Source organism: Mesoplodon mirus (genome assembly GCF_964341445.2).
Source record: "Mesoplodon mirus genome assembly, chromosome: 7".
Lineage (NCBI taxonomy): Eukaryota > Metazoa > Chordata > Mammalia > Artiodactyla > Ziphiidae > Mesoplodon > Mesoplodon mirus.
This window is the reverse complement of record NC_138983.1, coordinates 16627820-16644927: the sequence shown is the minus strand read 5'-3', so window position 1 is coordinate 16644927 and position 17108 is coordinate 16627820. Positions and strand designations below refer to the sequence as shown.

General features: G+C 41.3%; 1 protein-coding gene across 3 annotated transcripts in view; it reads left to right on the top strand.

Moving 5' to 3' along the window:
* EXT2 (exostosin glycosyltransferase 2) overlaps positions 1–17108 on the top strand; it is a 135115-nt gene that overhangs the window by 71559 nt on the left and 46448 nt on the right. The window lies entirely within an intron of this gene.

Sequence of the window (17108 nt, the reverse complement as noted above, 5' to 3'; positions counted from 1 at the left end):
CGCACAAGCAGTCCACTCTACTGCCCTCAACTCCAAGCCTTTCCTTGAGCAGCCTTTGCCATTGAATTGTTTTGTATCTGTAGTTGCTTCTCTGGAAACAAGCTAGAAAGTCTCAGGTCATGGAGTAAAGAAAGCTGAGTTGGGTCTGTGAATGGAGAGATGCAGGAAGATCCCAAGAGCTGGACCCGGGACCCCAAGCCAAGAACTTGGCCAGTTCTGATGGTCAGATAGAAAATGGAGAAGATGAGGTCACAAGTCAGATCCAGGTGGGGAGGATAAGTAAGGCACATGAAGAGACAGACTCGGGGGTGTTGCAGAGAGGATCGTGTCCATCAGAGCATCCTTCCTCGTAGAGGGAGACTAGTATACCTGAGTAGCACACAGCTGCACGGCAACTCCAGTCATGGCAGTGGGTGAACCACACGTACGGTTTCCCTGGATGCAGGCCTACATCTGCGGATTTTGTAGAGTTCACTTTTATGACTCTGGCTTTCGTGAGTCACCAGCTGACTGCTTCCTTATGTCACACATAGGAGGGCAGCGAGTGGAGTAGTTTCTCGAAGTCTGTGGGAGCTTGATCTGGCGGTAGATGACATTGAGGACATACTGAGTGTTTTGGCAAAGTCACCCTTCATGCACCAGCTATCACTTAGTAGCACCCCAGATTCCCTTTCCCCTTGTTTCAGGGGCCACTTCCATTCTCCTGTGAATCTGCTTAAGAGGTTACCAGGAAAATGAGCTGTTGTGTATCACAACATCAGGATGATGAATTCTGTTTCCATTTCTAATATCCTATACTGTTTACATACCTATCAATTAATATTTGAGTGTAGTTTTCTAATAAATGGGTCATTGTAGCTGCAGAGTAGAAAAATTTCCACATTGCTCCAACTGGAGGTTGATTCTTGATTTTTGGTTCTCTTTTGTATCTCAGTTATATCACTTAGTTTTGTAAAGACTTTAAAAAAAATAGTACGGCTTAACACATGTATGGTTTAAAAATTCAGATAGTAAAATAAAACATGTAACTAAAATTAAGGCCTGTTCCCAAGGGGCAACTTCCTTCAACTCTGTCAGCTTTCCTCTGATATTTATTTTCCTATCTCCTCATAAAATGCTGATAGTGCTATTTTTGATTTCTCAATCACAGACATTATCTTTTTACTTCCTTAGAGTTAGTGCTTTGTTTCCTGTTCTTGCCTCTTCCTCTGCACATTTCTTTTCTTTCTCATCTTACCAATGGGGCGGTATCATCATTTTTCATTAAAGCAGTGTTTACTGTTGCATTATTAGGACTATATAAATGTTGCTGTCAACGGAACCAAGTAGTAAAACATGATTATGTATAACTTTTTATTTTCCAGGAAGTAAATACATAACTGCCTTTTTTTTTTTCCCCTCTTAGTTTTCCATGTTCCTACCACTGGTTGTTACTAAATTTTCCACCAAAAGAGTGAAATGATCAAACACAAGTAAACTATAGGATTTCTTCCCTCCTTCCCCCTTTTTTTCCCTCCCTGCCTCCCTCCACCCTTCTCTCCCATAGCCCTGCACCTTCAGCTCCAGTGTGGATTGATTGTTCTCTAGGTCTCCTGTACAGAGGTCAGCCTAAATTCTCTGCTCACCATGATGCTCGGAATTCCCTCCTTTTCTCTTCTTTGTTGGATTCTTTGTTCCAAGTTCTAACATCTTTCTCTTTTTTGGATTGTTTTTTCCAATAGCTTCCCCAGAAAGGGGACTATTGGGGGATAAATTTGCTGTCACCTTGTGTGTCTGAAAGTGCATTTATTCTATTTCATATTGATTAATAGTTGGGCTAGTGTAAAATTCTGGTTGTGGTAGCTTTTCTTCAGAATTTTGAAAACATTGCTTCATTGTTCTCTAAGCTTCCCGTTTTGTTTTTTTGTTTTTTTGTTTTTTTTTGGTACGCGGGCCTCTCACTGTTGTGGCCTCTCCCGTTGCGGAGCACAGGCTCCGGACGCGCAGGCTCAGTGGCCATGGCTCATGGGCCCAGCCGCTCTGCGGCATGTGGGATCTTCCCGGACCGGGGCACGAATCCGTGTCCCCTGCATCGGCAGGCAGACTCTCAACCACTGCGCCACCAGGGAAGCCCTAAGCTTCCCGTTTTAATCTCAAAAAACTGAGGTGTCATTCTGATTCCTGATCCTTTTATGTGAAATTTTTTATCTTCTTGGGAAATCCTGTGTTCTGAAACTTTATGATGGTATGCCTTGGTATGAGTGTTTTTTTGTTCATTGGATACTGGTTTGGGCCCTTTATAAGGAAATTTTCATGTTTAATATCTTTGATTCTTTTTTCCCTCTGTTTTCTTTTTTTTCTTTATGGAACTTGGGTACCTAGATGATGAATATGCTAGATTGATACTTATTTTTCTTATCTTTGCTTTCCTGTTTATCATTTCTTTCTGTCTTAATGGACTTTTGTTTTAATTTCTTAGGTATTTTCTCAATTTTACCTTCTAACCTTTCTTTTGATTTTTAAAGTTTTGTTCACTTTTAATTTCTTAGAGTTTTTTCTTGACTTCTAATTAATCTTTTTTTATATCTTCCTATTCTTGTTTTAAGGATACTGTACTTTCTCTCTCTGAAGATATTTGTGGTTTTGTTTTTATTTGTCTTTAGCTCCCTGTATTGTTTGTTTCCTTTGAACTCCTTTTTCAGGTCTTTATTTTCTATCTTTCATGTTGGAAACTTTCTTCAAATACCTGATGGTTTTCAGCAGTCTACTCTTATTTAAGATAGAGGCGCTGAAAGCTGATTGGAAGCTCTGCATACATGGATAGGTTTGTCACCTTATGGGCTTTACTGAGGTTATGAGGATGGGGACCTGATTGTTGGTATTCATGGGTTATTTCTGTTGGATTGGTTCACGGATCCAGAGAATAATCTTTCTGCCCTTGGGAGTAGGGAGAGGATGGATTAAGTCTGGGCTGCATGCATGTGGGGAGCTGAGTGGGGGAAGGAGATGGGTTCTCATCCTTCATTTGATAGATGATCACTTAATCTGCTGTATTCAGTGTGGTGCCTTACCCTGCCGTCCGTGCCTCATGTCTCTGAGTATGGAATCTCTCTAATTCATTTTCCCCAGAGAATAAACATCCTTCTTCTGCTAAAGTGGCAGAGGGTAGAGAGGACAGGTAGGGGGTTGACCTGCCTGTGCATATAAGTTTAAGGGATCGTGGAACCAACTGTTTCTTATTCTTGTTTTTAGAGTCCCTCCTTCCTGGACACCTAGTACCTCCAATTTCTGAATCTTCTTATCATCATCCTTGGAAGGTTTAGCTTCTTATGTTTTGCTAGGTAGCTTATGTTTCCCTATCTGCCTTTTGTTTGCTTAAACAGACCTGAAATTCTCTATTTTTTTAACTTTTTATTGTGACATAATTTCAGACTTAAAATTCCCAAAATAGTACAGAGTTTCTGTGCACCCTTCACCCATATTCCTCAAATGTTAATATTTTACCACATTTCCTTTATTCTTTTCTGTGTGTGTGTGTATTCACATTTATATATGTCTTTTCATGAACCATTTGGAAGTTGCAGGTATGATGTACCTTTACCCCTAAATATTTCTCATGGAATCACAGTACAGTTACCAAAATCATTTGGAAATAAACAGTGATACAACATTATTATTTAATTTATAGACCTTATGTAGCTTTTGCCAGTTATCCTCATAACGTCCATTATAGCAAAGGAAGATTCCAGACCATGCATTGCATTCAGTTGTCATGTCTCTTTAGCCTCCTTTGAAACAGTTTCTCTAGTCTTTGTCTTGCATGGCATTGGCCTTTTCAAAGAGAACATGTCAGTTATTTTAGAATATGTCCCTTGATTTGGGTTTGTCTGATGCTTTTGTGCCAAATTATGCATCATGTTCCAAATTATAGAAATTTAAATTATGCATTTTTGACAGGAATATCACCAAAGTAATGTTGGTTCTCAGTGTATCACATTGGAGGACACATGATGTCAATTTGTCCTGTCAGTAGTGATGATAACTTTGCTCACAGGTTTCTCCAATGGGAAGTTACCCCTTTCTTTTAACGTGTCTTGTGGGAGAATACTTTGAGACTGTGTAAATATCCTGTTACTCCTCAAACTTTCATCAACTAGTTTTAGCATCCACTGATGATTTCTTGCCTGAATCTGTTGGTATAATGGTTGCCAAATGGTGATTTTCTATTCCCATTCTCTGTCTGCTTTTTTTTTTTTTTTTTTCTTTTTGCGGTACGCGGGCCTCTCACTGTTGTGGCCTCTCCCGTTGCGGAGCACAGGCTCCGGATGCGCAGGCCCAGCGGCCATGGCTCACGGGCCCAGCCGCTCCGCGGCATATGGGGTCCTCCCAGACCGGGGCACGAACCCGTATCCCCTGCATCGGCAGGCGGACTCTCAACCACTGCGCCACCAGGGAGGCCCTCTCTGTCTGCTTTTGAGAGTGATTTTTCTTCTTTAACCTGGAGTTCATGTCTTTAATCAGTGCTGGAAAATTGAGTCATTTTCTCTTTGAATATTACATATCTGTCATTCTCGCCAGTCCTTCCTCTTGGAATCCTATTAAATGTATGTTAGACCTCTTTCATTCTGTTGTCGTGTCTCTCGGGTTTGTTTGTTTGTTTGTTTTTTCCCCTCATGTTTTACACATTTTTAACTCTTTGTGCTACATGCTGGGTAATTTTTTCACATCTATTTTGCTCTTTTCTTTAGCTGTGTCTGATGTGTTTTTTTTACCCATCCATTGAGATTTAAATTTCAACAGTTATTTCTAGAAGCTGTAATTATTTTTCAAATCTGTCTGATCTTTTTTTATAATGTCTCTTTTTCCACGTATGTTTTCAGTTCACTCTTTTATACCTTAATTATTTGAGATACTCACTTTATATTCTCAAGTAATCCAATTTTTAAATTTCTTGTAAGGTCTAATCCTGTCATTTGTCTACTGCCTGTTGCTCTTGTTGCATTGTTTCCTTATATGTTTTATAGTTTTGGAATGTGAGTTCATCTCTGGTAAGATTTTCTGTGGAAATCTTTGCCACCCGGGGTAAGGGGCTATTTCTCCAGAATTTGTTTGTTCCTGGTTGTGTTTTTTTTTTGTTTTTTTTTTGCTTCTGCCAGGTGTTCCAGAAGTATTGCAGAGATAAATCACTTTTTAACATTAATTCCTTGGTAAGAGGTTTCCATACTACACAGGGAGAGTCCATTTAGACCCTAAACCTACATGAGGGCTAGCCTCTATGGAAAGCACCCACTGTGCCCAAACTCAGGTTGAAAAGGATAAATGTTTTTCTGTTGTCTCCACATACTAGGGGTGACTTTCTGGACTACCTTCTCATTGATTGTGCAGCCCTTTAAGCATTCTGGCTTGATGTGTAAGTCTCATTGCCAGTTTCCTTCCTTCCTATGCCCCAAGCCATGTCCCTCTTCCGGTATGGGTGTGAAAACCCACACCCCTGCATTACTAAGCGCAGCAACAGCCTCTGCCCTCCCCAGGGTACCACGGTGTCAACAAGCCCCTGTGCCTTCAGCTCTCATTCGTAGTTTTTCTTCATTTTTGGTTCCTGGCGATTTCCCATTTCCTGAATATTTTTAAAGACTTTTGTTATATTTTATTCTACATTTCTGTGTGTCGTCTAGCAAGAGGCTCCATCTGTTTCACCTCCCAAAATGTATTGAACTCCTGTCCATCGGTGTCTCCTTGCCTATTATTTTTGCCCTGTGGGTTCATATGCCCTCCCCCCACCCTGGCCCAGGAGGAAGCAGAGATAAAACATAGTAGACAAAACATGTACCTTATTGGAATTGCAGAGAAGTTAAGAATTAAGAAATGTCTGCATTATTGCTCTTCCCACTTTGTATCAACTTTAATGGTGGTGTTACACTCCTGTCAGCTCAAAACTGTATGAAAGCTTTGGTTTCCTTGGTCTTAAGTGTGTGGGTGCTTTGTGCTCGGATGCCACAAGCTGTAACTTAACCTTTCCCAAGAGTTTCTGTTTACCAAGCTAGTGAAGTCTTCCTCCATACCATAGCTGACCTCTAAAATACAGTCAGTGGGCCGCCAGCAAACATTTTTATGCCCAGGCCAGAGCATGGGCCTCTCTTTCAAACTGTGAATGTTTCAGGTATGGGATAGTCAGATGAAACTGTAGATCTGTTTCACGTCTCATGAGAAGTAGTAGTTTGAGCCACCATTAGCATTCTTGAACACTTTGGATTATAGATTAGCCTTGTTGACTTGAATCAGATAAGTTTCTAGTTTTTTCATTGAAGTATTTCTTTTAAGTGTTTTCAGTGTACTTATTAAGTAACAGATCCAGGGATGAGGAGTGTGTGTTTGAAGACTGTGTCTAAGAATAATCCACATTTTTTTGCTATCAAACAGCTGAACCATTATTTTTAACATATAAAATTATGAACCAGTAAAATCAATGATGTGTTATATTTGTGCCTACTTTATTATATTCACCCATTTAATTGATTTGACAGTATCTTAAACCATCTTACCATAGATATGTTTAGTGAAATTTATTACTTGCAGACTGATATAACTCATGAATTATTAAAAGCGTCAACATATGGAATCCACTCTTTCCTCATTCCAGCTTCTTTCAGTATGGCTTAGGCTGAGCCATTTAACTGGCTTCTGTCCATCCCACTGATGGAAGCCACAGCCAGACGAGGGTTCTTATAAATGATTGGCTTCCTTTCCAAGCAAGAGGAGGATGAAATGTCAACTTTTCCTCTACCACCTGAAAAGCAATCAGGGGCAACCCTTCCTGCTCTTCTTGACAGTAGTTTGGCTTTATAGAAGAAGGGTGGGCACGGGGCCAAATGTGAATTTCAGTGCTATATAAAGAAAAAAGTTAAGAAGCTGAAACTCAGATAGTAACTGGAATTTTCAGAGGGGCATTCAGATGGGTTTAACCTGTGAGCCTTCAGAAAACTAAGTCTAGCTCAGAAATTCCTGAACTGCAAGTTTTAATCCCTTCTTTCCTGGTGATGATCCGAGTAAATTGAGGTTACTTACCGAATCTCTCTTTGCAGCAATTTGCTCATCTGTAGGACTGGGTTTAGGGATATTAATAGCTTCAAAAGAATAGTGTAGCAGTTAGTGGCTGATTACCAATTACTAATCAGTGTCATTGAAAAGGACATTTTGGAATCAACCTGAGTTCAAGACCATTTATTAGCTTAACATTGTGCTTTCTTATCTCTTTGAAATTTGTTATCCTTATCTGTAAAATGGGATATTACTTATTTCACAGGATTATTATGAGATATTAATAAAATACTATATGTGGAAGCATTTTGTACGTGGCATTAATGTAATGCCGCTAGTGTAATGCTTTATCACGTGGAAACTTACACTCTAGAATCGGATGGGACTTTGGAGGGGAAAACTGAAATTTACAGAGGGTGTTTTTTTGTACCCAGATAGGCTCTATTGTGTGTTTTCCGTCGTTTAATCCTTACAACCCAGAAGTAACATTCTGTTGGCTCCATTCTTACAGATGAAGAAAGTGAGTCTTATTTATTTTTAAGATCTATGTCCCCATCATCCCATTTTATAAATGAGGAAATGGAGGTCTGAAGAAGTGTGGTGACTTGCCTGATGCAGAGGTTCTCAGTCCATCATTCCATCTATTATAATACACTGCCATGTTTTCACAATAATTGTTTTTATCTTGCACACAGACTTGGCCCTCAAATTAAACAGGAAACACAATAGCACCTAATTAGATTATTAGTGTAAATATAGAAAGACTTCTGTCACTGGCTTCATGGTGTATTAGATATGCTAAATGACCTTCCCAACTGAACAACGAAAATGCTGAATGAAGTATGATAAAGCCTGTTGCTAAGCTGGTATAAAAGTAAGATATTTGTCAACCCTAAACAAAGTGAAACTAGGTGTCCTGGAAGGTGAGTGGGGGCCAAAGCTGGCTTTTGCTGCAGAGATTTTGCAGAGTTTGATGACCTGGAGCTCCCTGCCTGGTAACTGTCTGACGCAGGGGATAAGGGAGCAGGATTGAAAGCCTGTGGCCTGTGCAAGTTGGAGAATCTGTCAGGAGCTTCCTGGATGAAGCCAGGAAACTAAAAGAGCCTCTTCAGTGTTAAGGGTAAAGAAGAATAAGTCTGTATTGACCCTGGTGTTGAGCACTGAATTCATAAGCCACCTTCACGTGGTTTGTGGTCCAAGTTCGTACTACAGGTGTGGTCTGAATGAACCTTAAGAGGAGAATTTCGTTGAAGGTGGCCCTGAGTTGATAGTGACCAGCAGAAGTAGGCACACATCCTCTCTGGAGGAGCTCATCTTCAATCCAGGTCTCAAATAATTCTTAAAAATAAAGTGTCTATGGAAAATGAGCAGCTCACAGTAAAAAACCATAGTTTTTTACTACATCAGAGTAAGAACCAGCAGAAACACAGCTGCAAGAACTTCAGATTATTGGATTAGATTAGATTATTAGATTCAAAGAAATTGTTCAGAATGCAGCTCAAAGAGATGGAAAATGTGAAAGAGTAGTGACATGGAGAACAGAGGAATAAGGTACAACATACGTCTAATCAGAGTTCCAGAAGGAGGAGAGAGAGTGAATGGAAACAGGCCCTTTTGAAAGAATAATAGCTAAGAATTTTCCAGAACTATTGAGTGATACCAGACCTCAGATCGAAGAAGACCAACAGACCACAAGCAGGAAAGTCATAATGAAACTGCAGTGCACCAAAGAAAAAGAAGATCTTAAACACATATAGAGGAAAAAGAGACTAACAGTAAAAAAAAGATTTGGCTTGCTTCTATGACCCTGAGTTAGTCTCTGTGGCTCAGTTTCTTTGGATGTTAGAGAGCCACGATACCTGTTACTCCAGTCCACCCAGATGTGGTTAGACGCATTCCAGTGCCACCATATAGAAAACTTATTTACCAGTACCTTACTGTAAATAAATTGTAGGAATTCTAAGTTTTTAATTTACTGTCTTCCTTGGTTGTGTCTACAGCACTAAGGAGATTTCTAGCCTTTGATTTTCTTCATCTTTCCTGTGTCTGTTTAATGTAAAGTCAGTGAGATTTAGCCATCAGTGTTCTCCTTGTTTTTCGGAACAATCAGTTATTTTTTATGGGTGGGATGAATCAAAGACACAGTGCAGCAAGTAGACTTTAGCCTTGTCCCCAGATCTTCTCTCTCACAATGTAAGAGAGCCTGCTGGAAGACATCCTTAGGTCTCTGTATTTCTCCAGCTTCCCAAGTCAGCACACGCCCAGTGGAGTGCTGTGCTGCAGAGTCGAGCTGGAGAGGTTTAATGGTTAAGGCAACTTGGGCCACGTTACTGATTGCCCCTTTCAGATCTCCCAGCACCCATTAACATAAATATCATCTCACCGTTTTGGACAGGGGACACCACCCTTATGCACGTTAGTAATATGATGCTAATACTTAACCCTTTCATTGCTCTCTCTGCTTCAAAGGCCTTGCCCTAATCCATTGATAGGGAGTCTGTTTGAACCTAGAGGAGAAATGAAAGGGTTAACTCCTTTTGGTTTTGCCCTTTGACCACTTCAGGATGAGAGGCATGATGAAATACTTTTCAAAGTCTTCAGTGGAAACACATCATGCATAATTGGAGCAAAAAAGAATAAATCAAAGCTTTCCCCCCCCTTTTAGTCTGGTAATTCATAATTGAAACCACATTGAGGTAAGAGTTGATAACTTCAAAACAACCAAGAAAACTGCCCTTTCTATCAAGGTAGGGATAGGTAAGGCTACTCATAACCAAGGACTCGAAAGCTTCTATGTAACAAGCCTGTCCTCTCCTCTTTTCCTTTCTCCTCTGACTTCTCACTCTTCTGCTCTGGCATTATACCTTCATTTAAATCAAATATGGGTTGACTCAAATATCTGCTTAATTCTCTTCTTGTCACATGAAGTTATACATAGTGACATTTTTAAAATGTCTGCTGTGGTGAGTAATAGGGATTAAATTTTGGATTATGCTGCTTTGAGCTTGATTCCTCCTGTCTGGAATTTGGTTGGTTTAGGTTGAAAGAGTCCTTTCGTTGGTATTAGAATGTGGTCTTCCTCACTCTTGATTTTATAATCTTCCAGTAGTTCCAGCAAGAACATTTCAGAATGGTTAGCAATGTGCTCACCAGCTTCTTCCACTTTCTGTATGGTAGGTAACCTTGGCTGGAATGGTTTTGGTTAGGCTCATATATGATTCCCATGGCCTTTCTACTAAGGAAGCAAAACAGGATTGCAGGAAGGGCCCAGACAGCTTCCTCTGTGTGAGATTGCCAAAGGCCTCCTAGTTAGTTGAGTTTGAATCCCTTTCTTGAAGGAGAAGACCCCTTTGAACTGGTAGTTGACTTTAAGCCTGGTTTCCCAAGGCTTCTCTTTCAGGGGATCCTGACACCTGAACCCACATCTCCATCTTGCTGATTTGTTTGTTTACTACTAGTTCATTCACCAGGGCTTTCCAGAATAAGTGATGTGATAGGAGAGAACTTCTCGAAAGCGGGCATGGTGGCGTGACAGTTGTCGTGGCTCTAGTGGATTACATTAACAGTCTGGATCTCTCAGCTTCCATGATGAGTATTTGTTGTAAGAGTGAGGAGTGAAGCGAGGAAGGGGGGGCGCGAGATGACGGAGGTATTGGGCTCAATGCCGGTGCTCTGTCAGAATGACACACACTTCTCCTCTTGGTATCTCCTCTCACCTTGGAGTGAACAGTTTCACTGAGCGTATCTGAGAACCAGCGTTCCGAGGTACAGCTGCGGTAGCTGGGCTTTGCCTTTTCCTCTGGTCTCTATTGCCGGGTGCCTGGTTTCATGCCCCATCTTGCCATGATGGAGATTTAATCAGGCAACAGAGTTAATTGCCAGCATCGTTTGCTTTTTCCCTGGCAGAAGTCAGAGTCTTGAGTAAATTATGGAGGTTTAAATTTGCTTGATTTCCTGCAGAAAGTGGGGTCAGGAGGTCCCAGACTGTAGACACTCTCTTTGGTCAGCCAGCAGGGGGTCAGTTCTTAAAGGTATTTCAGAGGTGACTTAAATGCTGTTTTTGAAATGTCCTTCTCCAGTATGTTTTTTTTTTTTTTTTCTGGGGGTTGGTTTGTTGACCTTACCCCAGCGGAGTGGAGTGTCTGCATGAAGGCGTGCACCCCAATTAAAGCTGCCTTTCCCCACGCTGTCCCTGGGCTCCAAAGGCAAACGGGATTATGTTTGCAGAGGGAGAAGCACCCGGCACAGAAGCCCAGCTGCAGATCAGCGTTTCCTATTTCTGACCTTTTGAGATAGAACATGAAGGTAGCTGTGTTAATTTATCAGTAAAACAATACTCAGGAAAAAGAAAGTTTCAAAAGAAATCAACAGAAGGCCAATCATGAGACTTAAAAAGAAACTTCTGTCATATGGTCTTTTCATGATGTGGCTTTAGCCTGCCTGACTCTGAGGTCCCTCGTCTCTGCCCTCCTTCCTTCCCCCTCCTAGCCCTGGCCCTGGCGGAATCTGTCCTGGTCTTGGAAGCAGGTCTTAGGACATGCTGCTCAGTTTGCCCTTCGGCTTCTTTGACCAGCACTCTCCTACTTGATCCCCTCCTCACCTCCTCCAGGGAGATGGAGGTGACAGTATGGACCTTCGTGTGCCCACGGGACTTTAGCACCTTGTTTTAGTACTTGTTATTTGCGTTATAATTTGTCTTTTTACCTAGCTGTCTTCCCTACCAGATGATGAACTTTTTGAGGGGAAGGAGTTTGTTCATCTTTGCATCTTTAACACTATTCTAGGCTTATAGTTTGTGCTCAAGAAATGTGGACTGAATGAATGAGCACCAGAAACCATATTGGTGGGAATGGTTGCTGAGCTACTAATGCCATTGTTTTAGCAGACAAGAATATGAGTTGGAGCAAGCTAGAAGTTTTTTGTGTTTGCTTTCAACTACCATTCATGGATTTCTGTGTTGAGCCCTCTGCTGAGTGCTTATGTGCATCATCTCATTTAATCGTATCACCTTAAGAGGCAGGTACTGTCATGCTCTCCATTTTACAGGTGAGGAAACTAATACTCACAGAAGAGGCTTTACACACCACAGTAAATGGCAGCATCCAGATTCCAACTCTCTATTAAATATCCTAATCCTACACTTCTTCAGAATACTTAGCACAATAAGATGGTTGGTGAGTATTTTAAATGAATGAACTAAGTTGGAAATCATTTCAGAGCTCATGATGTCACTCATTTGAAAGTACATTAAGTGTTCACACCCATACACAAAGAGGACAGAAAGAACACGACCCAGATCGTTTGGGCTTAACTTAATCATTTTTAAACAAGTTTTTCTTCAGTCGCACCAAGCACTGTGCTAGATGCTGGGTGTTAATAACAGTTATGGCTCCTTTTTTTTTTTCCAGTACGTGGGCCTCTCACTGTCGCGGCCTCTCCTGTTGCGGAGCACAGGCTCCAGACTTGCAGGCTCAGCGGCCATGGCTCACGGGCCCAGCCGCTCCGTGGCATGTGGGATCTTCCCGGACCGGGGCACGAACCCGTGTCCCCTGCATCGGCAGGCAGACTCTCAACCACTGCGCCACCAGGGAAGCCCCTATGGCTCCTTTTTTCATGGAGCTTTCAAGATAGTTAAAATATAATGAATAGGAAGGAAAAGAGAAAATTGTGAAAATAAAAACAGTATATTTGGAAAGGAAGAAGCAGAGGTAGAGGATCCAGGTAAACCAGGACCCCAGAGCATGGTAAGGTAAAGGCAGAGAGGAAGAGGGGTTTCATTTAAAACCTTGGTGCTGGGGGCTTCCCTGGTGGCGCAGTGGTTGGGAGTCCGCCTGCTGATGCAGGGGGCGCAGGTTTGTGCCCTGGTCTGGGGGGATCCCACATGCCGCGGAGCGGCTGGGCCCGTGAGCCATGGCCGCTGGGCCTGCGCGTCCGGAGCCTGTGCTCTGCAGCGGGAGAGGCCACAGCAGTGAGAGGCCCACATACCGCAAAAAAGAAAAAAAAAAAAAAAAAATCTTGGTGCTGGAAGATACCTCATGATCACTTAGCCTACCCCCAGCCCTCTTTTGAGACCTGCAAAAAATAAACCCCAGAGAAACTGCTATTCCCACAAGATCATCTATTGGCTACCTTTATCAAATGTTTGTATGTATCAGGTACTTTACATTTATTACCTGTTTACTTTCATTAACAACCTCTAGATTGTTAAGAAATAATAAAGACATGTTAATAATTAAGTAGTTATTGTGTTAAGTAATACTACCTAGAAAAGTAGTATTATTATCATGATCTTATAGATTCAGAAACTGAGGTGCAAGGGAGGTTAAGTAATTTACCCAGGTCACACAGCTGGTAAGTGAAAGAGCCTGGGTTCAGATTAAGGACGTGTGACTCTGAAACTGACCCCAAATGTGCTGATTCACTTTTGAAGTCTTTTGCATCCACCTTGGTGGCATATCCTACAGTAAAGTGTCAAGCTTGTAACATAGTAAATATATGCTCAGCAGCTTCTGTGTTGCCTCCATGTTCATCTCAAAGCCTATTTTTTATGGGAAAGTGTTGGCAAGATTTCAGAACTTGTTATGTTCCTTTACATGCCCTGTCTCCCCAGCATGCTGCCTTTTCTGCTTCTCCAGTCTCCAAGCCCTGTTTGGTGTGCAAGTGAGTGGTGTGGAAAAATTGAGCACCGAAGACGAGTTACCGTCTATTTCCCACCCACCCGTTCCTTTGTCTCCTCCCCCAACCCATAACCATCCATTTCCCGAAGGGAGCTGGCGTAAGAGATGAGACCAGATCTGTTGTCTCGCCAGAGACTCCGTTCCTTCTCCCTGGCAGCGCCGTGAAACCAGAGCCGTGATGCCTTTCAGCGGGGGTGCCTCAGTTTAAATTCCAAGGGATTCATTTTCTGAAACCAAGCTTTGCATCTCTCAGGGAATTTTCCTCTCCTTTTAGTGTCATAGAGTCATGCAAGCGTGCTGGCATTCCCCACTTCTCCCAAAGAACAGACTTCATTTTGTTGGAGGTTTAATAGGTTTTCCTTCTGTGTCAGAGGTGTATTTACCATTTTAAATTTATGTGTTCCCTTTGTGTCAGTGTTATATATTTGGTGTGTTTTTTTTATTCCATGTACCTGTGAAATCGTAGTGTTTGGGTGGGCCCTTACATATTGGCCCAGATTTGATTATCAAGGATAAAGAAAACCTCCAGCATTTTTGTCTCAGAGAGAGCTGGAAGTAATAAACTCTGGAGTTTCCCACAGTTCCAGTTTCCAGAGTCTACAAATGGTGATGCTTACCCCGGACTCAGAGTTGGAGGAAGGGCCGAGAACCACCACATCCTGGTGTTCTGGAGTCAGATGGCCTGGGCTCTTTCCCACTTCTGTCACTAACAGCTTATGTAACCTTGAGCATCATTCACTATTTCTTCCTTCCTTTTTGGACTGGTAAAGCACATGATTAGACATCATTCACTATTTCTAGTCCTACAGTTTCATCATCTGTAAAATGAGAATAATAGCTATCTATCTTGGGATTGTTGTGAGGCTCAAATGAGATAATTTATGTAAAGCACAGTGCCTGACAGTTCAGTACCCAGTAAATCTTGACTATTTCGACATCACACATTAAATTATTTTACACGCTTCTTTAAAAAAATCTTTTTTTTTTCCCCACTTAAAATGGTGATTTTCAAGCATATGAGTATTATGTCGGGAGGGGTAGATGAGTGGGCTGGGATGGTGAGAGCAGAGAGACCATGAACCTTGGGGAGTAAGTGTGACCTAAGCACAGGGCTACTTCCTGACCTCAGTTTCCATGCAAGTCAGGAAGCTGTGAAGAATAAGATCGGAGTATAAAATGAAAAGGTGTTCCTACAAAGGTAATTAGATGCAGGCTACAAACACTAAAATCCAGGCACCTTCCTAAGACTACAGCTTAACGCCAAAGCGTGATGTCATGGAGACAAAAAGTCAGCATTAAGAAGATAGCCTTTCCTATTGTGTCTCTTGGTTGTGAAATCTAATTATGGCCTGTTGTGGACATTTTGGCTTTAATATCCTGATTACATTAGGACTCCAGGAATCCCGTTCAGTCTCCTTGAGTTCCCATCCATGTGTATTCCATGTGTTTGTGTACATTTCCTGTCCCACACTGTTACATCTGGCACACAGCTGTTGTCATATACGTGGTGATGGGTGTCCATCAGTGATATGGATGAGGTTAGTGGAGGGACCTTGGGAATCCCAGAGTATGAAAGACTCTAGGGAGTGTAAGCAGCCAGAATAACAGATAGGTCATTTCATATTCAGCCTCCTCTTGGGGAAGATGAAGTTAGGTCCTGGGCTTTTCACATATTAACATATGAATGTGAATGTAATTAATGCCACTGAATTGTACACTTAGAGATGGTTAAAATGGCAAATTTCATGTTATATTTTACCAGTTTTTAAAATTTAACAGTGTAATATACCAAAACCCATTGTATACTTAATTATATCTCAATAAAGCATATTGAAAATATAAGAATGCTTTAACAGTCGTTCCCCATTATCAATACAAAAATATTTTGTTTACATTGCTGCGTTAAAAATGACAATATTTTAATGGTAGCAAAGAAATTGAATTTTATTCATTTTATTCATTACTTTTTAAACCTTATTTTGAAAAAAATTTAGACTTACAGATAAGTTGTGAGAATTGTACAGTGAACTCACATGCTCATCACCTAGATTCACACATATTACTCTGACTCTTTATTCCCAGTGTTCAGAAGTGATGTGCTTTGATATGGTTTTTGTTTCATTGGTTTTTTTTAGTTGTTGCTGTTTTATCTTTTTATGTTTTTAAAATTCAGTGTACTCATTACTTATTTGGTCCTTTCAGTCTGAAAATTTGCATCTCATATCTCTGTTCTTAGAACTTAATTTCTTTGATAGTTTTGTTTCTTCCATATTCTGTGTTTTATTTTTCAGGAGCCTCCTATTAGATGGATGTTGGACCTCCTGGATTTTCTCATCTTTTCTGTCCTGTTTTTCATCCCTTTTTGTTCACCAGACTGCAATATGTTATCATCTTTATCCTTCAATACTGCCTTAAAAAAAATTAAGCTATCATATTTTTAATGTTCAAGGGTTCTTTCCTATCTTTGATAGATCTTTTAAAATAAAAATAGCAATTCTTATTTCATGGATGAAAAAATCTCAGAGGATATGATGTGTTGTTGATGTTGTTTAAATTTCCTTCTGCTTCTCCTATTGTCTCTGTTTCCTCTGAGTTCCTGTTTTTCTCTTTGTTCATTTGGTTTCTGTTGTTCATGCTGAAGATATTCTTGAAATGTCTGATTCTCGGATCTGTTTGTGATTAAGACGGAAGCACTAAAAACCTGATCAGAAGTTTTGTTTTTGTTTTTGTTTGTTTGTTTGTTTTTCGCAGTTCATCCATTTAATAAACGTGTGACAAGAGCAAAGCCAGGTGTCAGAAATCTAAAGACGAGTAATCTAGGGGGTCTCTTTTCCCAAAGAGGCCAACTATCTGATTGTAACAAAATGATCTAAGCAGGGGAAGGGCAAGCTGAATGGTCAAGTACTGTTGTCGTTCACACTCAAATCTCACTGAGAGGGTATTGCCATGTTCTCTTCTCCTACGGGATCCGAGGTGGTTTCTAGGTCAGACTGAGGTCTTCTAGGGCGCAAGGGACAGGGTGGAGAAGGCCCAGGGTGACAGTGCACGTCAGAGTGTGTCGGACATCAGACGGAGAAGGTGAGCGTGTGCACTGGCACAGCAGTTCACCTGGACACATGATCAGAAGTTTTTTGTTTAAGGGAAGCTTGTTGCCCGAGGGCTTCACTGTAAGGTGATGGAGCTTCGCTGTAAGGTGATGGAGCTTCGCTGTAAGATGGTGGCGCTTCGCTGTAAGATGGTGGCGCTTTGCCGTGAGATGGTGGTGCTTCGCTGTAAGATGGTGGAGCTTCATTGTAAGGTGATGGAGCTTTGCTGTAAGATGGTGGAGCTTCACTGTAAGATCATGGAGTGGCAAGTAAGCCACATGACTGCCGATGTTTTGGGAACTGGAGGAGGCGGAAGGCCAAAGAGCTC